This window comes from Cyanistes caeruleus, chromosome 22, assembly GCF_971803275.1.
Source record: "Cyanistes caeruleus chromosome 22, bCyaCae1.hap1.1, whole genome shotgun sequence".
Lineage (NCBI taxonomy): Eukaryota > Metazoa > Chordata > Aves > Passeriformes > Paridae > Cyanistes > Cyanistes caeruleus.
In genome coordinates, this window is record NC_141722.1 from 8,200,659 (window position 1) to 8,225,432 (window position 24,774).

Below are 24,774 nucleotides of genomic sequence, written 5' to 3' on the forward strand. Positions count from 1 at the left end.
AAACGAAAAAAAAACCCCCATGTAAATATACACACACACACACACACACACACACACTCTCACTCAGAAATAGGAAGGAAATTCCCAGTCGGAAACTGCACTGCAGTGGCTTTGATTGCTCCCCGAGGCTGCTTCAGGGACCAGGCAAACTGGGATTTGAAAACCGACAAACCTGAATGGAGTGCTCTGGGCATGTGGTTTGTGGGGGCACTTTGGCACTTTGAGGGGAAGCTGGAAAAAGGAGAGCAGCTCACAAGCACAGGATGTAGTGACAGTCCCAGCCAAATCCATCAGTCTGCACCAAGAACCCACAACTCCTGTCTCGCACAGCAGCGCTGGGTCAGCCGCACTGGGGTCCCAGAAGGCAACACCAGTTAGTATTCTCATTAAAAGAGCTCGGTGGTAAGTTGTGCTCAGATTGGCTAGTAGATCTGGTAGAGAAAGATGTTTCACTGATGTATGCCAGCAAAGAGAACGGAAACAGTTTGGGAGTCCCTCTTCATAAACCACATGGCAGGAACCTTGAGGAATTTTCACTCAGTGGTGCAAATATCAGAAAACTGGCTAGAAACCACTCCCTTAGTTCTCTCAAAAAATATGCTTCTATACTTTACATGGTTCCTTTCTAAGGTGTATCTTGGTAATCAGGTTGGAACTTCCCCAGAAAACAGATAGACGGCTTTTGAAAGCTTGGCATTTGATGCCACTCATTTAATGATGCCCATGATCATTTAATGGCAGCACTGCAGCAATCCCTCTGCTTCAGACTCCTTGTCCTTTCAATTTCTACATTGCTACTCCATTACTTTTGCCAGCTCTGGACCTTTGTTAGCTTTTTGATGGAGCTATCACTCCCTCCTGCTTAAATGAACAGAGATTTCAGCAGTGTAAGACAAAAGTCTTGTTGGTAATGGGGAGGGGAACAGGAATAATTCAGACTAAAACCTTGACATAAGGGGACCCAAAGGAGGGGCTTGTGCAGATCTATCTACAGTTTAAGTGATGTATATTAAAAGCAACTGCCCTTCCTCCCCTAACAATTAATTTTAAATGTGAGAAGAATTTGGAAGATTTATTTAGTGTTGACAGGTATCTGGACTGAGTCCTCCACATGCTGTATTGTGCATCTTCCTGTGAGTCCAGCCTTGGTTCAAAGTACTACAGAGCCCACAGGAGATCCTCACCTCACTTACTTTCTTTAGTATAAAACACTCCTCTCCTGGCATCACACCCAGTAGAAAGAAAGGGAAATCATTTTTGTTTGGGAGCCATATATCTAGAAGTATCATACCACCCAAAGTAAGACAAAACAATTTTGGCAGCGCTCAGTCCAGTTCCATTGTCAGAATCCCACTAGGGCAGCAATAGATACTACAGCAGCAGGATTTCCTAGTTCTTGCTCTCTGTAGAGACAGATATAGAAACAAAAAACAGTCCAATAGAAGAGAAACAAAATTCAGTTTTGTCTGATTTTTGACTGTGAGCAGGAATCAATATACTTACTGGATCCAATGCAAAGCCATACTGCCTTCAGTAACACCAAGGACCAGATATTCAAAGGGTTAATACTTAATAGGGCTCAAGCATTTCATCTGAAGCAGGCTGTTAAAGAGCACAGCCCAACATACTTATAGTTTTCTCAGGTCTCTATAATATCAGGTATTGGCAAACAAAAGCCAGGGATGCCAAGCAAACTGTACAGTATAGGAATGGTCTGCAGTCATAAGGGAAATCTTTTCTGCTAGGAAGCCTTCTTGGTAAGACATTCAGCAAAGTGAACAGTATTCTGCAAAGTATAAGCTGAGGACAATATATCCCTGGAAAACCTTCTTGGATACAAAATTGCTGCTGAGATTAATCTTTCCTTCCTCCTTATTCTCAGGCTTGCCTCTCTCTTCTGCGCTCATGCTAGCATTTCCCAGTACAATCTGCCAGGCTCTTAATGGATTGGCAACATTCTTCAGGGACTGGAATTGACACAGAAACACGTGTAACATATCCCCTCTTGGAAGGGGTTTGATCATAGAGCACTGACATCATGGCAGATCACACTGCCTACACAGAGGCTGCACACAACAGGGCAAGCAGCAGAAAAAACATCACTCATTAAAATTAATTCCTTTCTCTTTTTCATCTTAAAGGAAATGCTCAGATTTACTGGTCTCAGCTGAGTCTCTGATGGATAGAGGTCTGCATTAACAGAGCCCTGCATATCCTGCTTGACTTGGTTTATGCTCTGCAGAATGTATTAATTCAGTGACTTTTTCCAGGAGTAAGAACCAATGAAAGACCCCAGGACTAGAGGACAGCATTGGAAAAGATTTTGTGGGTCACTCTGAAGTCCCTGTTACTTCATACATCCACATAGTATCTGCACCTCTTAGTTAATCCCAAAGTGAAGCTGTAGGATTCCAGGGAATGCCCATCCCAATGAAAGCTCACCATCTGAAAGGCTTGAGACATCCCAATTTGACAAGGAACCAAAACACCAAGAGCATCTGGGTGTCAGAAGATGAAGCTTTGATCAAAATCAGGGAAAGCACTGAAAACAGTAAGAACACATGTAAAAGCAATATTTTCTATCATGTTTACAAACTTGCAGAGTCAAAGGATGCTATATGGAGAATGGGGCGGGAGGGGGGAGGGGAAGAATTTTGTAAACGTGATGCACAGAAAAAGTGATATGCTCAAGGTATATAAACTTTGTAACAGTTTGGAATCAAGATTGGATAGTGTGTCTGCCAACAAACTGCCCTAATCACAGACTCTTCTGAACTCAAAGTGTAGCCTTGGTAAGAGATGCAGTATTTGGAGCACTTGAGAATGTTCAACACCCAACCTTAGTCAAAGCTTTTGGTAAAAACAGAAAGGTTTTCATCACAATATGGTCTCTCTCAGTGCTACCTCCTGTGGTTATAGACAGGACATTTTAGATGCCTTGGGAGGAAATACCAGACTGAAGTGTCACTGGTCTGATCCAAGTAGAGCAATTCCACATTTCTCATGAGATCTCTTTCTCAGAAATGCTAAGCACCATCTTGGAAACTCCACACACAAGAGATGTCTAGTGCTGGCATTATTTCTAACACTAACAACTCGTTAAGTTTTTCCACTATGCATCCGTATCAATATTTTAACACAATTGTTACAAGGAAAATTGCTTTTTTTTTTTTTTTTAGTGTGTGACTGCGTCTCTTCCCTCTCCTCCTTGTGCATTAAATGAGCATGACAGATTTTAGACTACACCATAACTAAGTGAATATCTCAGTATTCTTAAATCCCCAAAGCATAATGATGGGTTCTGAAAGCTCTCCAGTAGTGTGGAGTATGAACAAGCTCAATCAGCTTTGATTGTTCCTTCCCCTTATTGTAACTGCAAGTAGGCTGCTGTTAGAGTGCAGAACAATGGGATCAACACAAATCTCAGGAGAAGACAAAGAACCCAATGCACGATTTACAGCTGTGAGATTCAGCAGGATAACCACAACAGGACTAATTGCTCAAGTAAGGTTGCCTACATCAGTGTAACACCACCACCAAGTTGGTTCTTATAATCTAACACCTGGCTGAAGTTGGTTTTAGAGGCACACAAGGAACAGGGCAAGGGGGGATCCATTACACCAAAATGGAAGTCAGACATCAGGATATGGATTGCACAATCTGTAGACGGAAAAGGAGTAAAAAAAGTCCCTTCAAGATCAGTTCCCACTATGAGCAGAACAGCCATTTATGGGTGTTTGGAGATATGACAAAAATGCATTCACTAATTAAAGGTAATTACTTCAGAAGATCAGCATAGACAAAATGGTCCATAGCAGGGGCAACAAGCAGAGTATTCTCAGAACCAAGGTGGGGAAATTATCAGGGAACTGATAAAAAAGAGCAACAATATCAAAAATCCAACCAACCAACCAGCCCCAACTGAACAAACAACCTGAAAAACACTGAAAACCCCCAAAACAAAACAAACAAAAAAATCCAACCCCCAAAAAGAAGAAACTGGATGTCTTTTACATGGAATATTCACCAGCATTTTTAAAAGGTGTGTGGTGGAGAAAATGCTATCACCAAGGAAAAAAATCCAAACTCTCTTTTCCAGTAAATCGATGTATTTTGTCTAATTTTATTAGGAATATAAAAGGAGCCTTTAGAAAAGTGCTTAGAGAGCAGAAAGAAAAAAGGAAGAGATAGGGAAGGCTAGCAGTGGAAACATTAGTCTGTCTGTATTAGGAATCCCATACTCACATTTTATTGTTACTGTCAGGATGCAAAAGGCAGCGCTTAAAACAAAATAATACATAATGTATTACAGGGCATAAACATCAGCAGTCATTTTTATTTTAAAAAGAAAAGGAAAAAAAATAAAAATGGAGATAACTTGCAAGTGAGGGATCCAAGGTGCAGCATTTATATCTGTGTCCACTGAGATAATCAAAAAGGTATTAGAGCAGCTGATGGAATAGAGTACCACAAAGGGCTCCTCAGCAGTTTACTACTGTTCTCATTATGAGGTGGCTGTGAAAGCTCTTTCAAAGAAATCATGGGGTCAATTTTTAGGTTGGGTGGGAATTCACTCCAACTGTAAAGATAAGATGATATTTAGGGAAATAACTCCATACTTCTGAATGAGTAGTAAAGAAAAAGGGTTTTGTACATTTGTACACATTTTAGGAGAGAGTGAGGAAAGATGGAGAAATAAGTCATTCATGCTTTTCAATCAATACTTTTTTAGAGTGCTTGTTTTATCTATGTTCACTTCTGCTTTTTTAGAGTTTGTTCTCTTGATCTCTACACAGCAGACCTAAACCTTGAAGACTAAATCCAGTATCTTTTGTTGTGGCCATAATATAAAAAAAAAAGGTTTTATAATACCAGCCTGCCACAGGAATAAGCAATGCATGTGCCATCTCTCTTGTTTAATGGGACTACCAGGGGTAAGGAGGGTCTCTACTCACATGGTTCTATCTGAGAGTCATCTTCCAGTAGAGACTGTCCCATATTCCATGGGTTGCTTCCAAACCTGACATTAGCTGTATTCTGTTTCTGCCCTGCTTTCCACCCCTGAAGCTTCACGGTCAGGCCTCTGTCTTGCCACTGCTTGGGCTCCTACACCATGAAAACTGCACAGCTGGCTCCATCTGCCTTGTTCAGACTATGGTTCCAACACTACCTGCTCAGCAGGAAGAGGGGCCTCCTTTTCTCTTAAGAAGTTTCTACAGCCACACCTGCTTTTGAGAGCAGTCCTAAACTCAGGAATGCAAACACACTGTGACTAACAGTCAAAAGTGTAGATGAGCTGCAATTAAGCAGCACTGCAAGGGGGATGCTTGGGGGAATGAAGAGGATTTTAAATACAGAAAATATCTCCTTTAAATATTTCAGCTGACAGCTGGATCTAACACTCCCCTGAACAGCTGGATCTTCTTCTGTCAAAAAAACGCAGCTCTTGCCTCTCATTCCCTGTGATTCTCTGAAGGCCTCAGGGGGTACTTGATCCCCCTGTTTCCCTAGCTGGTTGTACTGCTTTTGTCACAACATATGCACACTAACATGTCACAGCCACAGTCTGCTGATGGGATGATGTCAAGAAGATGTGACTGCTGTGGCCTGTGTAGTCATTTGGAGGACAGGGAAAGAGGATAGGGGAGACAAATTGGCAGAGGAGGGGAGGAGAGGGCTATGAAATGAGATAGACAGAAAATAAAGGACAAGTTCAGAAATGGAAAAAGATTGGGGAAAAAAAAGAAAAAAAGGAAAAGTAAAAATGCAATGATCTAGCTTTTTAACTATTTGTCACAGTAAACTACATTATAGACATTTTCCAGAACCTATCTCATTTACTCCACAAAAGTAAGTGAGGTAAATCATATTGACCAGAGTTAGACCATGTGTTAAAAAACCCCCAACAAAACAAAATTGAACAAAACAAAATAAAACAAACAAACAAAAATGCACAAAAAACAAACAAAAAAACCCTTGCTCTATTTGCTTATATAAAATAATCTGGAAGACAAGGGTCTGCTCCAGGAGCCAGGAATTATTGACAACCAAAGTTTAGAGATCCCTTAAGGAGATGATATGCAACAGAAATTGATGAATTAAGGAGTTCAACAGTTCTGGAGGATTTGCTCTTGAGAAGTGGAGAGGAGTTAATATCTGAAGCTGGATTTCATCCCCAACTATATCACTTGCTTCACTTCTCAGCACCTGAGATTAGCTACAATGGCTTCACGAAAATAAATATGGATATTGCTCTTAAAATGAGAACTCTGGAGATTATCAACATTATTTGGGCTCAGTGATGTGATTGTCTTTCATACAGGGACAGGATAGGGAATTTGCTGATTTTAGGTACTCTTAGAGGGTACTAATTCCTAAAATGAAAATAATTGTGTGCATGCTAGAATCCTCCATTTGGGAGAAAACGGTGGGTGGTTAAAGCAGAGCAAGGATTCACTGATGGAACTAGCTGCTGGACAGGGCTGCTTTATGAGAAGCTGCTTCAGGTCAGGCCTGAAGAGCGTAGAGAGCTGTTCAGAGAAGAGCTCACTGTGCATCATTTTGGGTAGCCCTTGCATTTGCCTTCCTTTCACTAAAAATTGTACTGTTTAGAGAAAAATATAAAAAATAAAGGAAATCCCACAAAACAAATTATAAATTGTACAGCTTGTGAAAATTCTGCCCACAGTACAGAAGACAATCTTCCCCTCCTTCCCCTCATGCCAGCTTGTCCCTGTGATATCAATCCACTTCATAAAACTCTTCCTTGATTTAGAGGCAAATCTGGGAAACTGCCCCTTAGGGAAACAGTTCCAGAAAAAGCCTGCGTGCCAAGCCAGAGGCATCTTCTCATTGAGGTACAAAGCAAGTAAAGGCCTCAGACTCTTTGCAACAGCACGAGAGTTCTTGGCACCATCTAGTGGAATCATGCTGGAGATGGAGAGGACAGGTACTAGAAGAAAACTTGGCAAATCTACTTGGGTGGTAGTCACAGCTCAGCTAGAACAAGGAGGCAGAAGCAAATGCTTGCCATCTTCACATGCTCTTTGTTCAGGGGATTCTTCCTTGTAGTAAGTAAGCTAGAGGTGATGCTTCATCATCATATAGGGAAAGCATTATGGAATCTCCCTGGAGGAAATCACCTGCTGTTCTTAATGGCAGTTTTGCTACTACAGGTGGAGCCATACATGCCAAGGGTGCACACCCTCTCTACTGTCCTGCAGTGGGATGGCCAATGATACCTTCCAGAGAGCAGGCCAAAATCGGGAACTCTCTGAAGAATCCTGAATCCTGAGCTGCAAATGAAGTTGCACTAAAGGAATATGGGAGATGACATAAAGTAATATCAAGGTCATGGGCTGTTTGAAAATGGGTCTGAGAGAGGGTATAACTACCACTTTATGAACAAAGGAAAGTAATTCATCAGAATTGATTACTCATATATTTCCCTCCTCTCCAGTGCAAGAATAGTACCCAGTTGCCCAAGTTACACAAAATGATCAACACTCAGAACAAAACAATGCTTCTTGTTTTTCAAGTTTTCCTGGAGCCGCCTCCCTTCCTGTTCAAGCTCATCACCTTTCATCATTCCTAAACATAACCATCACCACAAAACACATGGAACTGCATCAATACCAAGCCCTGGTACTGAACTTCCAACATTATCACCTGGAAAAGGCTTGTGATACTCACATGTGTGCTTTGGAAGACTGCAAGCATCACTCCTGCCTGCAGTCCTCAGAAATCAAGTGAAGGAATCAATGAACTATCCAGGAGTAATGTTCTCAAATCAACTCAGCTCTTCATCTTTCTGGGAGAAACAAGCCACGGACCATGCTGAAACCTTAACCACAGGGCCCAGCCACTCTGTGGACACTAAAGATGTGAGGCCAGCTTCCCAAAAAGCAGGTACTAGCTTTGGCATCCTTGGCCAATATTTAGTTCCTCTTTGCTGTTACAAAGCAGCCTTTCTATGCAGCTAAGAAACAGATCCACAGGGAGATGCAGGCACCTAGTTCCAATTTCTCTGGAAATACAACAGCTCTGTACCCCCAAGCCTAGACTGCCGTACTTCAGGATCCCTGGAAGACATATGGATGTGGGGGAGTTTAAACCCCACTTCTACCTTGTCTTGAAATTCATGTTATTGTTCATTCCATATAAAACAGTTCTGAAAAACTCCCAATACAGAACTCCCCACTTGCTCAACAAGGTAGTGATTTACATCCCCTTTGCCAGGGTGCAAATGATACCTTGTGGTGCAAGGAAGCAATAGGATCCAGACTCTTTGAGAGTTAAATGCATAATCACTGCCATGGCATGCATCAGATAATGTAGGTACAATTCTGTTACCTGCAACTCTCAGCACTGGAAACATTCAGCACAGTGCAACAGCATCCACTCTACAGTTTTGTCTCCTTTAAAGACATGGACACATGCAGTTTTAAAGTGCTTTAAGCAGCTAATTAGGGTGTCTTCCCCTCCATCCCACAAGATGATAATTGCATTATAAAAATGAATATGTAACTAAGCAGAAACCACAGGAACGGTGATGGCAGAAAAGGAGATGGAACCAGGAGCAGCCTCACTCCACAGTCACAAGTGGAAGCCCTCACATTAGAGAGACTCATGCTCCAGTGTGGTTTCTGTAGCTGTGGGGAGGAAAACCTCAAAAAAGCCCCACATCATTTAGAGTCACAAGAGTCAGCGAATGGTTTAATGCTTAAACAATCGATGTCAGGAAGAGAGAAGATCCATGAGAGTGTGTCTGCCTCTTGCTCTCCCTGCATATATCTCCCCAGAATGTCTACAGTCATCAGGATAATTTAAAAAGGAATAAAAAAAATACAGACTTTGCTTGGCCTAACTGGGGCTATCACTGTAATTGTGGAAGGAAGTGAGAACATTACCAGCAGGGCCCCAGGGAGAAAAGAGCAAAGTGAGGGGAATGGAGACCGTATTTGTGGGACCCTGTGAAACTGAAGAAGTGTCAGAGAGCAGTGCAGTGATGCCCGAGGGTGGAGCAGAGCTAAGGCAGTTAGAGCCTCCTGAAACAGCAAACAGCGCAGGATCTCAGCTTGGAGCACAGCTGCCCAGCTAGCACTGTTACCGGGGCTCCCTCAGTAGTTAATACCATGGATGACCAAGTAACAGGGCACATTCTCTATACATTTAAAAAGAGAGGTATCATTGTAAATAGCTGCATGGATGATAATTATCTTTATTTTTTCAGGGAAGAAAGCTGGGGGGGACTCTTACTGCCAGTTCCTCTCTGCCCCCTATGGAGCACAGGCAGCCTCTATTCTGCCAGTCCATTCTTCCACAATCCACTGCATTATTATGAACCCTCCAGCACACACAGCTAATTAGAGAAAATATCCTTTCTAGCAATTTAAATGATTTTGGCATTTTCAGGAGGGCACATGTAATATTCAAATTACTTCCACTCTGTGCTGCCTTGTCTTGCCTGGCTCATCTTCCCAGGTGAATTTGTAGTCTCTGAAATGCTCTAATTTCCCACACAAGCCATGTCAAATATAATTTTGGTGCAAAGTTGGTAATTATACGTAACATCAGTCTGATGTTAAAAACACTGAAAAATTTAGCAAGAAGAGACGAATGGAGAGACATAAGTCTGAGACCAAGGAACGAAAGGCGTGCGGCCCCCTTAGTATTTGCGCTCATTAATTAATAATAGCATGTTTTCAGGAACTGAAAGGATGTGTTTCCCGAACTGACTGGAATTCACTTATGTCCCAATTACATTGTCTCAACGAAGAACTTCGGTCAGGTCTTGCTGAAGAGCCACAGCAAGAGCACAAACCAAAAGCAAAATCCAGACTCTGCACTCAGGCCATCCCAGCTTCAAGGGTATGTAAAAGAGCAGAAATCTCACACCAGGGCTCAAACCCAGGGACCAGATTGTCTCTTCCTCTGCCACCCCTGCTGCAAACCCCTCTGGAAGTAGTCAAGCAGATTTGCATCAGTGAGTCACCAAATGCATGGATATGTATTAGAATAAGTATAATTATAACTGTTGGCCCCAAAGTATTGGGCAAACATTTTAACAGACTTGTTCCTTTACTCCAAATAGAAGAATTAACATGAAGAGTGAATTATCTGACTCCATCAACAACTCTTCCCCAAGGATACCAGGTCTGCCTGTTCCTTGAAACACCCCAATCCAGCCTTCTATTTGACACCATTATCCCAGCACAGTGTCTGCCTCTTAAAAAACAGTGGAGAATTTCTGAGTTAATTCATTCCATGCTAAAATCCATGCCCGCGATAACTGCTGGGAACCACAAAACCTTTTGCTCTGACATTGTTGCTCCAGGTAATCTACTCATTGAAAGGAGCACCCAAGCATCTCAACACTGAACAGCAGTTTCTGGATCATGTGAGAATTTGGACCCCAACTGGTGAGGAGGACTTGCTTCATTTTGTTCCCTAAGGCTATTATGCCAACAATATTAAAAGGCCTAATCACATAAGCAAAATCAGCACTCCCAAACAAGGGTTAAGTAAGGATTACACTCTAAAGGATTAAGTAAGAGCTACTGAATAAATCTATTATTTCAGAGGAATGAGATGAGATGGGAAGCAGTGAATTCTCAAAAAAACTTTAAGTTCTTGGACATAGGTGAACCCCACTTTAATTCTATATTAGCCATTGTGTACTTGTACACACGAATTCCAGACGTAGTCTTGTATTTAAGTCTGTGTTTTGTTTCATTTCTCACATCTCCCTCTGTCTTTCTTCAACCCCACATTAAAGGAAGAAACCCCTTGTTTTGGAGAATGAACACTTCCTGCCTTTTCAGCTGACTCCATCTACTGTCTTAAAATCAGCTCCCATTTCTCTTGCACTTCTTCAGTGTCTTGGGTTTGTGCCACTTATTTAACACTGCTAGCTGTGCATAAGCGTAAAATCCATCTTGCTCAGACCACACGGGCCAGAGAAATCCAGAAACTTTCACCACAGCTTTATGAAGTCATTAAGACCTTTAGATTAAAGCAACTTTATAAATGTAAAGAGGTTATGCTCAGCTTTTCCTTCTCAGTCTGAAAGGATAATGTGCAAGAGCAGAATAGGAAAAATGACATTGGACCTCCAGTTTCCTGAATGCTAACTAGCTTTCCTTGCCTTTTTGAATCACATCTCCAAAGTAAGGCCAGGATGTGGTGAGGTAGCTGGACAAATAAAGAGTTCCTTTGCTGCCATGGCAATGATGCAAACAGAGCAGAGGACATGCGAAAGGAAGTTGCCATAAATCAAAATTGGTCAATTCTGTTTAGTTTCCAAGCAAAGGTTATGCAAACTGGCTGGAAAGTGCTTCACAGAGAAGCCAATTATCATTTTCTTCAGGCAAATGTACTGATTTACAGATTATTTAATCTTCTAAATCACTCTCTTCAGGTCTCAAAGACTCTAATTTTGGAAACATACCCTACTTTTGGGGTAGCTTGAACTCTGCCAGGGTCTCAGAAGCTTAAAGGGTAAGACCACATCCCAGTGTTCAGACTTTTTTTCATTTGTCACTTAACAAGTATTGAAATAAATCCCACTTGGAGAAACATGCTTACCTTCAGGAGTAAAGATTATCAAGGATTCTTCAGAGCGAGCTAAGAATGTGGAATACACATTTGCATAGATCACCCTCTCCTGTCCCACTGAACTTTTCCATGAGGAAAGTCTTTACAAGTCTACAGCACTTTCTACTGTCACTGGTGGACCAGGACAGTATTCTATGGTGCAGACAGGAATTCTGTGACTCTTATGCCTATAAACTCCTTCCTTTTGGGACTCAGACAACAATTTGGGCAATTTGGCCTTCACAGTGGAGAATGAAACTTCTATGCTAAACACCATTCAAACACCATCAGAAGCAACATGAAATCCAGCTTGTTCTTTGACAGCTATTTTGGTTTTGTGGGCTACTGGCACTAATATTTTTGGGAAAGGGGAAGGAGGAGGTTTTGCTCCATCGTTTGAGAAGCTTACCCTCAGACTGTTTTGTAAGGGACCCAGTTGGCAACACTCACCATGCATGGCTCCATTACTGCACGGGCTGGCCAGTGAGCAAAACTCCACGGCAAACCTTGCTGAGTCCTGCCAACACTACATCTCATCTGGGCTAATGTAAACCAGAACCTCACCCTCCCTGGGAGGGGTCAGATAGAGTCATAAAGCAAGAGAGTGTTGACAGGGTCTCCAGCAACATGCTCCTGTTGTATCATTAGGTCCATATTCCCTGCATCTCATTCCTCCTGGATAGTGTCTAGGTTCATTCTGCCAGAGACATTCTGCATGCACACACATGCTTCTTTCCAGTTCACCCAAATCCAGTCTACTCAACTCCTCCACCTAAATTTCATAGTTACACCTATGCTAGGAGAGTACAAAGCTCTACTCAGTCAAAACAGTGGAGAATTTACCCTCCAATTGCCTGATGTTTAGAGGGCACACAGCAAGAAAGGACTTGGCTTCTCCCTGCTCTTAACAGATAGGCCCCTCTTGGCTTGCCAGCCCCTCCAGCTGGTGGGGTGGATATACATGACAGAATTATTTTCTAGGCTAAGCAGAAACTTCCTGTCCCAAAGTCTACAAAAGTCAGCAGATAAACAGTGATGGATTTCAGTGGATACTGACTAGGTGCAGGCTTCCTAAAAATAGTAACAGCTTCACCCACAGAAATATTCATAATTAACGGATAGTAGTATTTGCATAAGGGTAGGCACCCTAAGGAGCAACAGTTTGTGCTGGTATGGGACCAAGAAGGTCTCCATGACTTCAGGGTTCCTTGTGATTTAATGCCATTGATCTAATGCACCCTCTTTTCTCACCCAGGGTAATTCACTAAGTAATTGTTCCTTCTAAGGCAGCAGCAGAAAAGCAAACAGGCTGGACAAGGTATTTTTGCTTCCTTGTTACAAATGTCCTGTGGCCTGGCAGAAAACAAGGGACACACTGATCACAGTCCTCAAGGCCTCTGAAATAATTTACTACTAACTGAAGCTAATTTTGTGCTCCTTATTTAGACAAAAAGGATGAAGGAAGAGACAGAGTGAGAGCACCAGTGGAGCAACTGATTTCCCATCATATCATCTCATTTCATTATTACCAGAATCAAATAAGCAAAAAACTCACACATCAGGCTTTTATAATCATGAGAGCTGAGAATGAATGAATACGTTGGATTACTTTGTACTGACCTGATGTCAGAGCCTTTACAGTGATAGAATTACAGACTTTTTGGAGACTATTGATGTCAGAATTTGCCTTTAACTCATGCAAGCAAGAAAAATAACCTCACCTAATCATAGGAATCTACAGCTAGGTCTTTAAGTATAAGTGCTTAAACTGTGCACCCAGTTCAGTGCTATACTCATTGCTGTCTCCTGAGGTTTGAAAATTAATTATCATTAAGCAAGGGGCAGAATTAAATACAGAAGAACCAAGGTAAGATCCAGTTGCAGAGAGTGGTGGTTTTGGCGCTGGGACTTAAAATGGACTCTACAGTACGTGTCACCATAGTATGATGATGCTTTCATTTTCTTGTTTCCCCATCCAAACAGACTCAAGTTATTTTATGAAGTCTGCTGAATGGAAATAAAAGGTACCTTTGGTCAGCAGTGCTTGACCACAATTGCCTGTAGCCTACAGATGTGGTTAACTCAATTGCATGGCTGTGAAAGTCCCAGACCAAAGTCTTGCTGCTGAAACAGGTGATGAGCCAACTAAAATTTGGGATACACCCATGGTTTTGACTACGTAGCAGCAGAATGGTCTCCTCTAACTTTCTGTGTTAAAAGCCAGCCGGCCTATTACCAGCATGACATAATCCAGAAGCATCTAATTGGCTGCTGCCACCCTCAGCCTACCCCCACCTTCAGCACTGGCGGATATGTCAAAGCAAAAACATCTCAGCATTTCTGATCTCCCCAGGGTCACATCTGGTTTGAGTAAGGCTCCCCATTTGGTTCTAATCCACCGATTTCCTGCTACTGTCCATGAAAAAGAGTGCAACTCTGTGGCTTCCCCTGGGTGTAATGGTCTAATCTGTATCTTGTTGTGCACTGTAGAGGGGAGGGGGAATCAGTGCTACTTGGGAGAGATTCCTCTTCCCCTGTGTCCTCCTCTTATGCAAAACACCTTTATTCTTGCCAGTAATGGCAGCCCCAGATGTCCTGATGCCCTCCCTGTATCATCCGTATTCCTCCAGCCTCCTAATTTAATCTTTTCCTGGCTAGGACAGGCTTTCCTCATTACAGTGAGCTGGATCCAATTCTACTCCCTCCCCTCCATCTCCCAGTCTCTCATTGTGAAACACTGGGAAGACCCCACAGAGCTTCTGTGGGTGGATGACTGCACCAGTGAACTGTTCTTGCAGCTACTGGAACGCTGCTCATGTTAACAGAACAGGAAAGCCCCAGACAGGTACAAGGTGGCAAAGGTGTCTGCTCCGCCAGGGTTCTGGCAACATCAAGATGCAATTTAGTTCCAAGAAATAATATCTAGTTCTTTTAATCTATGGCTCTCAAAGCCATTTATCTAAACCATCAGTGTTTTGCAGCTGGTGAAGTAGCCTAAGAATATGTACAAGAGCAGTGGCAGAGCCCAGGAGTTTCATGGGTCTCTTGCACCCTCATTCGTTAGGATCCTCTCTGTAGGAGGGCAGTACCATGAGTGACATTTCACTCATGCTCTGAACAATGCAGGGCAACATACACAGAACAAATTCTCTTTTTTTACTCTCACTCATCCACTGAAAATCTCAATACTGATGGAAAGAGTTCAGTCCTTTTCTTCACCTTGTTTATCACCTTATTTACCCTTCCTCCTCTTAATCTAAGCTACATTATCCCATGCTGCCCCTTATAGCACACAGTGATCTGCATTTTCTTTGCAGGCCCCATTCTGGAGCAATGCTCCAGTGTTACCGCGCTTAAGATGACCCTGTAATACAATAAGTTGCACTAGTTCAGACACAGCATCACACTATACCTTGGGTTTGATACTTAAATTGTTTGTTCAAAGTTAGTTAACTTATTATATGAACTGCCTCAGGGTATGCAGGAACAGCCAGGCTTGTGTTGAGGCAAGTAAATTCAGGTAAACTGAGGTGCAAATCTATTAGGTGCATGGATTTCAAGGCAAGTTCTCATAAGTGCTAGGAGAAGACCCAGCACATCAAATTCCCCTAAGTGCCATCACTTTAACTACTAACCCACACTCTTCTGCTGCACTAAGTGCATCTGGATTCCATCAGAGCCTGAATATTATTTTTTAAAATAACCAGACCTTTGGAAAACAAAATATCTCAAAGCACCAGAACAAATGCTCTGATCCAGAGGCTTTTCAGCATCTTAGGGAATGAGAGATGCTATTATTGTTACTAGAAAGGCAACAGTACAAGGAATGATCTATAGGGCACAAGTATGTTTGTTATGAAATGATTTGGATCCACAGAGAAATTCCATATGTGGTTTCCCCTCTGGTGACTAGAGGTTGCCACCTTGGCAGTGATCCTGGAGTCCCATGCCTACAGGCTCAGCAGCATGGAAAGGGAGGGTGGACGCTGGAGGAGTAATGGGATCATCAGGCGCTGAGGCTGCTGCTTGGCATGCCGACAATGTTTGTTTGCACCTCTTTGAAGATGAGAGATGAAAGTGGCGCCCACATGGGCTGCCTTTGATTAGCTTCTTATTTTTAACATTGCAGCTGCGATTATTTTTCTTTTTCTTGAAACATTTCTTCCCCAGCACCAGAAACTCTGAGGTTCCCTTCTCCAGGGAGGCTCAACTTCAAGGAAACATAACAAAGAGAAGTGTGAATGTAAAGGAGACTGGACAACTCAGGGCCAGTAGGGAATTATGTCATTTTATTTTTAATTTTACTTCCATTTTCCCCCCAATCCCCCATCCTCAGTGGGTCTCAGAAAGAAAATACTTGTTTACTTCTTTTTTTTTTTAATAGAGAAAATAAATGAGTCCTGGGATTGTACAGAGCTGTCATGAAGAGGGAAATGTCTAATGGTTCAATTCCCAGCTCTGTCACTGAACCACTCTGGGACTTGGGGAAAAGTCAGTTCGTCCATCTGTAAAATGGGATTTATAATGCGTTGCTTCTCAGGGGTATCGAAGGAGTATGAGTAGCATTGATGGAATGCTTCATGCACCTTGGATAGAAGGGGCAAGAGCCCTGTGAACTGGTGTCATTAATAGATACTTAGAGGAGATTCCTTCACTGTGGTACTTATCTGACCACAGCAGCTGAGTGCCTCACAGCCACTGATGGATTTTTTTTTTCTATTACCTCTCTGTATCATAGGATTGTTGCAGAGGAAAGCAAGGCAAATGGAAAATTGAATGGAATGGACCCCAGTCACATAGAGAACATCAGAACTAATAATTTATTTCCTAAATTTCTGCCACAGCCATTTCACTTTCATCCTAGTTGTATGGATTTTGTGATCTGAAGGCATGAGAGAAAGCCACCTTCCCTCTTCCTCCAAAACTGGCCAGTTACACCATGGCTGATTTCCTGCTGGATGAGGAGCAAGTGGTCTGGAAAGTGGGGTCCATTACTCTAGTCCTATAATTTTTGGGTTTGTTTCTTTCATCTGCTGGAGTAGTTTTCAGCCAAGAATTTAATGTTAATCCAGTCATCTGTAGCAAATGTTCTAGCTTTAAGAGGATGATGGTAGAAAAACATCTAGATTTGCTGTTCCTTATTTCCAGGACTAATTTCTAGGGATAGTAAAGAGTCATATATACATGTGAAATCAGAGAAAACTACTGGTAATGGATACTTCCTAAAAAATAGCTTCACAAACTGCTGCTTGCTCAGTCAGAGGGCCTTAAAAATGCAAGGCAGAGCATGATAGCAACAATATCAATTAACATGATGTAAAAATCATGAGTGGAGATAAGAGGAACAGCTAAGGATAAATAACAATCAAGCTCTCAATACTCACACACTTCAAAAGAAAAAATACAACTATGTGTGTTTATATTTATTTATTTATTTATTTGTGCTATCTATCAAGATATTTACCAGCCAAAGAGAAATGGGGGCACACTAATTGAGTAAAAACTTGTAAGATGCTTATGCAAATCCAGCCAACTCTAAGAGTAAAATCTGGTTTAACCAAATATAATACCTGCAAAACCCTCTAAAAGACACTTCAGCCTTACTTTGATCAAACAAGTTTAGACTAACCCACATATATACCTTAACCAGGTTTCCTTGTCTTTATGGCATTTCTCCTGCTCCCCAGAAATGAGGCAGACGGTTGTTCCAGCTCAGTGCAACATCCTGGTAATCCCAATGCCCAAATACAATCCTGCTCAACCCACCTCCCCATGAAGAAATTAACCAGTCTTACAGGCTCTTCTCCAGGATATTTGGAAGAGATATACTGTACATGACAGCTTATAAAGTATACCTGTTTCAGATTCACTCCAGAGAAAGAACATATTCCAGTCTTACTCCACCCACTCACCCAGACTCCAGGACATTAAATTAACCCCCTGTCAAATTTACTGCAGGCCATCTGACCATACCATTTAGCCCACAGTAAAGACAAGATCTATACCTAGCTACAGTGAGGAAAGCAGGCAACTCTGTGGAAAACCTAGTTATATCATTCAAGGAGATCAACAGAGAGCCCAAGCCTGGAGGCCAGGATTAACACAAAACTTAAAGAAAAAAATTAATGGTCTCAATTCAAGAGACCACAGCTGTTATTCCAGAGAATTCCAAAGCCAGCCCTGCAGCTTAATGACCAAGGAAAAGTGTTTAATTTTGGAAATAGAGCAAATACTCACCCATTGCTGGTACAGGAACAGAGGTACAGAGCTGCTTTCCCAGGACTCCCAGGATGGCTACCTGTGCAGCACAGACAGGTTCTTGGTGGCACAAGGTGTATACTTTGTAGTGGTTTTTCTAGAAGAAGCTACTACTCACCATAGAGAGCTTTCCATGGATTGTCTCCAGAAAGTGCTCCCTTGGGGGTCTCCCTCCCAGATAACTGTGAGGAGGTGGGAGTGAGACACCTGCTGAGGTCTCTGGAGGCCACACACACTGGCAAGATGAATTTTAAGGCCTCAGGTTCCTTCTTTTCTGCCTAAGCCTTTTCTCAACTTCCTCAACTGCCCCAGCTCCTCCTTAACCCCCTCAGGTCAGCCTAAACCACCTCAGACCAGCCTCAACTGCCACAGGTCAGCCTTAACGAACCCAGCCCAGTCTCAACTGCCCCAGCTCAGAGCAGCAACAGCCCCTGAGGGGCTGGTCAGGGGGCTCCAACCGTCACAATATGGAGGCACGGAGAGGATGCCCAGTGCTCAGCTTACTGAGGAACCAGCACAGCTCCATGTAGATGACACAGCCAGAGAGTGCTGCATAGACCGTGATGAAAGGTAGCCATGGCAGGGCTATGCCATGGTCATCATCATGGCAGGGTAGCCATAACTTCTGCTCCTCCTGAGGCACTGCCTGATGGACTAGGAAAAATGACAAAAAGTGGCAGGAAATGGTGGCTGCCTCAGGGGCCCCTAAAATGTCTCCCACAGACATGGGGCCTGCTGACCCACCAGCCACAGCACTGGCTGCTTAAAACCTTCTCTCCAGTGTAATCTCCAGCCATACCCTCAGAACACTCTCAGGAAGGGCTTTCAGAGGTACAAAAAAGTCTTTACCCTGTCACAGCTGACCATAACTTAGAGTGGACAGCTGAAAATGGGACCTGCCCTACCTGGCATGGCTGTGAGTTAAGTCCTAAGATCTGATTGTGTTTCATTATTTTTTAATTAAAATGGCCATAATTAGACCCTGGAAAGACCAGGTTATAGGGACAGTGAAGCTCAGTGGAAGTTGTGAAATCAGGTTTTATTTTTGGAGCAGCCAGTGACTGCTGGTGCAGTGCTGGACATGTTAATGAACTTCTGCTACCTTTAACTCCTTTTGCTTTGTTTCAATTTAAGCACTTTTAGGCAAGAACACATTTTTGGGTATACAGGTTGTGCACAGTAGGGCTGTGTTCTGTCATGTGGCTATACAGGATACTGGTATGCAAGTAACAAGTCATAGCAATGCTGGCTATACTCATGATCTATAACTTTCCTGAGGATTTTTCTAATTTTTTTTCTTTTTTTATGGGTGAGAGATTCAGGAGGCTGATCCCTCAAGTGGGAACTAGTAGGTCCCATTTCATGTCCAGCTTTTGCAGCAGAGCTGGCTGCCACATTGTGGCCTGTTTCACTGAACGTCACATCTGGCTGATGTAAAACACACATGTTTTGACTGAAGCTTTTTCTTTAAAATGCCAACATTAAAGGAAGGTTTGCTTTGTAAAACTGAAACTGTAAAACTCTTCTGAAACCCAGTCTGGGGGATTAAAAGAACCACATGAAAAGGGATAAATATGACCTGGACATTTACTTCCTGTGCAGAAGTTCGCTGAACATGTGCCTCCCAGCCTGTCAGTGCAAAAGAAGACCTTCTGCTCTTATTCTCAGAAGGAAAAGAAAAAAAGGAGAAGAGAGGAAGACATGACAACTCTTTTCTATGTCATGGCTTATGTCAGATACACCCAATTCTTTACAGTGGCATCTCCTGCGTCTTAAAACCAGAAAGACGCACAACTAGTAATAAGAAATTAAGTATTAACAAACCATTCTTATTTGTACTATATGGTAAAATTGAACTTGATCCATTTTTAATTGGCCATCAGGGACAGAACTCCTTTGGGTTTCAGTGGGAGTAAGATCAGACCTAAAGATACAATGGACTGATCCAAGGATTCTCTGATGATGTACAGAAGATACACATGGATAGACAGAGCTTCAGTTAGTCAGAAAATGGCTCACTTTCAAGCAAACTAATGCAAGATGTCTATATTGGTATTGTCCATTTCAAATATTAAAAGTAATTTTTGGATTCCAAAAATAACTTTACTTAAATATTATGAGACTTGAAAGGAAAAAAAAAATAGTTATAGATTCTCTGTATTTCTTTCCTAGGTCTTGAATCTTCAAGAAGATATCACATTTTTTCTGGTTTCCTTTATCAATAATGAACTTCTAGAAGCTTGATTATTTTTAAAACTGAAACTGACATTGTGATTTATTATTGTATGATTTCAGAAGACAACAGTCGAGAGGAAAAAGTCATATAAAAGCAGGCAATACATTAAAGTTACGACTGTTCTCAAAATAACTTTCTGATCTCAGGTCCCAGTACACACACAAATTGCAGTGGACAAAATGCAATAAAATGTAAAATTTGGCACTGCCATTCTGTTTTGGCAAAAAAAAAGTCCCTTTATCCCAGTGAAGTTCCCTAAAAGCCAGTTACACATTAATTTGGGACTGTATTTCTCCCTCATGGTCAATGGTGTTAAATTACACTGAAAGTGGTGCTAGTTGCCCAGCGGTCATAATTTGGAGAAACACAACTTTATATACAGAGAGAAAACAGCACTTTCCATATAAAGACAGACTTCCAACAGAAAATGTTTGGCTCTGCACATGGAATGTTGTGAATTACCTGCCTGTACCACTGGATTGTAACTACTGCAATAGCTCACCCTGTGGATGCACAGATGGGATCCTAGTTGGATCTGAGCTGAAAATTTTTCTGTTGTTTGGGGCACTTGAGTCTGTAGTTTGTCAGTACAGGCCCCCCATTGTTTAACTTCTTTGCGTGTTTATTTTGTTTGTTTTTTAATTTTAGAGTGATTAAGTTTGGATTGGCGTTCTTGGATAATGCTCCCTGTCCCATATAGGAGATATAAACACCCAATAACCCCACACCATACTACACTTTTCCCAAATGCTCTCCCAACTAGGTTTCATCTTTGAGACAGACTCATATCTTCTACTTGCAGCCTTAGTTTCTAATTCCATGGAAGCCTTTCCCATGGCCTGCTACTGTATAGAGCTGTTAAAGAAATCTTTCTGTCTAATCTTGACACAATTGAAAAAAAAACAAAAACCAAAACCAAACAACAACAAACTTTTATTTTCAAGCCAGAAGCAAGCAAAACAAAAATGTTTCAAAGTCACTGTTCAATGGAGAAAAATCCTTTCCCAATCCAAAGTGGACAGCTCCTCAGCCATTTCCAAGATGGAAAGAGGCCATTTTATGATCCAGAAAGCATCCATTTTCTGTCAGTCCTGAGCCAGGGAGGCTTGTGCCTGTGTCAGTTCTAGGCGGGGAATGGCTGGCATTTCTCCAAGCTTGGGAGTGTTGCTATCACAGCAATTGTTTGGTGATGCCATCCCAATAAAGCTTCATTATGGTGTTCCTCTTTCTATAAACCTCAGTGCCCTCCAGTGTCCCCAGCAATCACTTATCTAATATTAGGATATTAAAAAATATGGAAAGATTTTAAAGAGACTTATTAAAATGCAATTAGCAGCATGTACGACTTAAGCAGTGAGATTATTTTAAAAAATGACTTGATTGTGTGGAATGCCATGCACCTTATAGAGATAATAAAGCTGCCAATCAAGTCCATTTTCAAATTAGGAAATTTTCATTCTTTTTTTACAGCCCCCTAAGTGAATATTAAAACTGATTATTAACCTCGAAGTGTAGCAGCAGGCCCCGAGCCTGTGAGCTCTGAAAGGGAGGTTTCATAACCGAGGGTAGCCTGGGCTTCAGTTCCCATTTGGACTGAGATCTCTGTGTTTATTTAAAGAGACAGTGTTCACCCTTTGAATAAGGAAATCTGGTAAGTCTGCATGGGTTCCTTGTTTAGAAAGGGGCAAAGCTCCAGAGCTTGCCATGGGAGGCCAAAGCACAACGGCTGCAGTGGCCCCGCGGTGCAAGGCTGTGATAACCTGCAGGTAAGGCTGCCCCCGTATGTCCGATCACAGTATCTCCACGAATCCTTCACTCCCAGCATAGAACCTGCCTTTTCTTCAAACAAAAATGTGTACGTTAAATGACTGTTTCTGTGGGAACACACCCCTTTGACATACTCAGGTTGCTGTGCATAGATTTTCAGTGGATGTTATTATTCTCAGTTTATTTTATTACTTCCCTCGTTAAATGTAAAACCCTCTCGTTTACCTTGCCTTCTTTTTATTTAATTTCTGTCCTACTGAGAGACAATCAAGTGTGACATTTCCTGCTATTTCACTTTGCTGGCATTTTTATTTCATTTATAAAAAAAGGATCTTTCTCTAAGAAATTAAGTCACGTTACCTTGACAGGTTACCCATTTTGCAGCTCTTTACTCCACTGTCAAAATAGATTTATTGATGCTTCCTGGATTTCTCTTTTCAAGCTGGAAATGATGAATTCTCTGGAAGGCAGCAAGTTATCCTTAAGTCGAACACTTTATTTCTGGAGAAATGCAAAGATTCAGAGGGAGTCACTTAGGAAGGGGTAGTCAAAGATTCCAACTCCAAAGCAAAAGAATGTCCTTAACTTTAATATGTGCTTATATTTACCTTTGCTGATTTCTTTGGGAACACACTCAGGTTTGAAGGTATTAATGGGGACATTTCCCCATACTGGTGCCAAGCTGTTTTGCAGGAATGAGAGTCCAGACAATATCTAAACAGAAAGAAAGTCACTGAGTTTGGAAGCATCTAGGATAGAAGTTATTTTATCAGCACATGTCTCATGACTGTAACTCCCTATAGAATGTAGCTGTGGCACCTGGCTCTACTTAGAATTTGCATGGAAGCTATCTATACATATTTTCAAAGTAAATAATCTTCCTGGGTTGGATAACAGGGGTTAGGAGGATGACAAATTGGGTTAATAAAATGTCAGCAAGAGCCAGGTTTTAAGTCTGGAATGAATCACAAGTGAAACAAGTTTAGTGGCCAGGGTTCACCCTTGATCTTGAATTGCTATTTGCCCACATCACTGAGTAACCACAAGTCATCCAGCGTAATTCAGCACAACTGACAATCCAGCACTGGCAATATTGTCTGGGTGGAAAGGGGAGAAAGATGTTACTGCCTAGTTAGTCATGGCAGTTAATGAGAAACACCGAAAAAACAGTATGCCATAGAGATGGCATTAGACATCCACGTCTCTGCTGAAAAGCAGCATCTCCAGCCCACCCCATGTCCTGTGCTGCTCCTGAAGCTTTCAATGTGCCTCTCTTCTGCTCCCCAGAACGAAGCAAGTGTTTTCATGGCTCACCCTTTAGGCTAGTCTGGGTGGAGAATGTCTGTAGTGGTTTAGTATGCTCATTGGGATGAACTGAGCATCATTGATATTTTGGGAGTCAGAAGGCTAGAAGGGAAAGAAATGCCATCAGTCAGTATCAAGGTATACCAGAGAAGAGGCATAGAGACTTGGGGAGCTATACTGCAGGTGGGACAATAGAACTGCATAAAAGAGTTCTGAAAATAACTGTTGGTTGTTGTTTTTTGTTGGTTTATTTTTCCCATTTCCATAAGCAACTACTCACTGATAAGCAAATATTATGATTGGAACCACACTGGAAACGACAAAGAGAATAAAGGGTATGTAATGGACATCTAATCTTTGGGTCTGTGAGCTACTAAATGTATGGTAATGCCAAAACAGTAAATAACTGAGTTATTAACATATTCTACAATTAGATCAAGCAAAACAAGCATTCGCTAATACTGAGACATTTCCTGGCAGCAAGGAGAGATTACTCAAAAGATATGAACAAGTGCTATGTATGAAAGCATGTCTGCCAGGCTGGAAAGCCAGCTTTGAAAAGCAGGAAGACTTTGTCCCACAAACTACCTTGCTTTCCTTGATTAGGATCAGCTTCAGGAAGAGCCTTACCATGGATGCTGGCAGAACCAGACAGTGAAAAGAACAAACTTCACCTAATGCCAAATCTTCCAGCTGCAACTTTGACAGAAGGACTTGCTCTGCAACTCTGTGTTTCAGAAACTCAACACAGAGTTAAACAAATGGCAAATCAGTGGGAAGTCTGATATATGACAATTCAAATATATTAGACCAAACAACTAAAAAAATAACCCTGTATTATTTGTAGCAGCTTACTGACCATGATAAGTTTTGATCCAAGTGTATTTCTGAGTGTGGAAGAAGTGAATAATTAAGTGACACAGTCACAGCTCCTGTGTTTCTTCTCTAGTCCTAAAAATAGGCATGGAAAATCTGAAATAGAAATCTGTATTTTTCTTTATTGTTGGAAATGGGGTGACAGAAAACACACTTTCAGATCCTGGGATCTGCCACCCCCTCAGAGCTTTCCCCTCTCAGCTGTGCTGCAGGATATGTGGCTGCTCCAGGCTCTCTGTCTGCCTCCTGCAGCCCCTCCAGGTGTCAGCCTTGCACTTTGCATGACGCTTTCTTCCCTTAGCCATATCTGGAATGAAGCGCTGGGTTCAGTGGAGATTCCTGACAAGAGAGCATCAGAGATCTTAAAATATAGAATGTATTCCCTAATTTCATTTCAGAAAAAAATGCTGAATTATCAGACTGCAACGAGGCCTCCCTCAGAATGGTCAAACTGATGCCATGATGTATGGGAGGGGATCTAAATGGATCCATTAGCTTTCAGCAGGATCTGCCAATAAAACTGTGAACATTTGCCAGCCCAGAAATGGTCCAGGAGCCAGGACTTTCACTTGGATTTTCTTTTTCTAGGATGTAATTGATATGACTGGCCTCTCCTTGACCTTAATCCCTAACTACTTCCCAAGATCCTAAAAGCTTTTGCTCTCCTCTGCACTCTTGCACGTAAATCAGGACTACACTGAGATTTTCTCATTGGATCTCATCATGGTAAAGCCACT

The 24,774-nt window shown here is 42.0% G+C and overlaps 1 protein-coding gene and 1 long non-coding RNA gene across 49 annotated transcripts in view; one reads left to right on the top strand and one right to left on the bottom strand.

Annotated features, from left to right (window-relative positions):
• The window catches only part of CASZ1 (castor zinc finger 1), a 282,930-nt gene extending 264,602 nt beyond the window's left edge, over positions 1–18,328 (bottom strand). For 19 of the 48 annotated variants that reach the window (XR_015278822.1, XR_015278803.1, XR_015278813.1 and 16 more), the window contains exons 1-2: positions 17,972–18,268; positions 17,833–17,893 (exon numbers count right to left, since the gene is read on the bottom strand). The gene's annotated coding sequence lies outside the window, so the exon portion shown is untranslated. Of the gene's footprint in view, positions 1–17,832; positions 17,894–17,971 lie in introns of all 48 variants that reach the window. The other 29 variants (XR_015278800.1, XR_015278811.1, XR_015278812.1 and 26 more) reach the window with 5 other exon arrangements.
• On the top strand, positions 12,234–15,949 carry LOC147649574 (uncharacterized). The gene is made up of 2 exons (XR_015278829.1): positions 12,234–12,913; positions 13,042–15,949. It is a non-coding gene; the product is annotated as an uncharacterized LOC147649574 (long non-coding RNA).
• Positions 18,329–24,774: the final 6,446 nt, after the last annotated feature.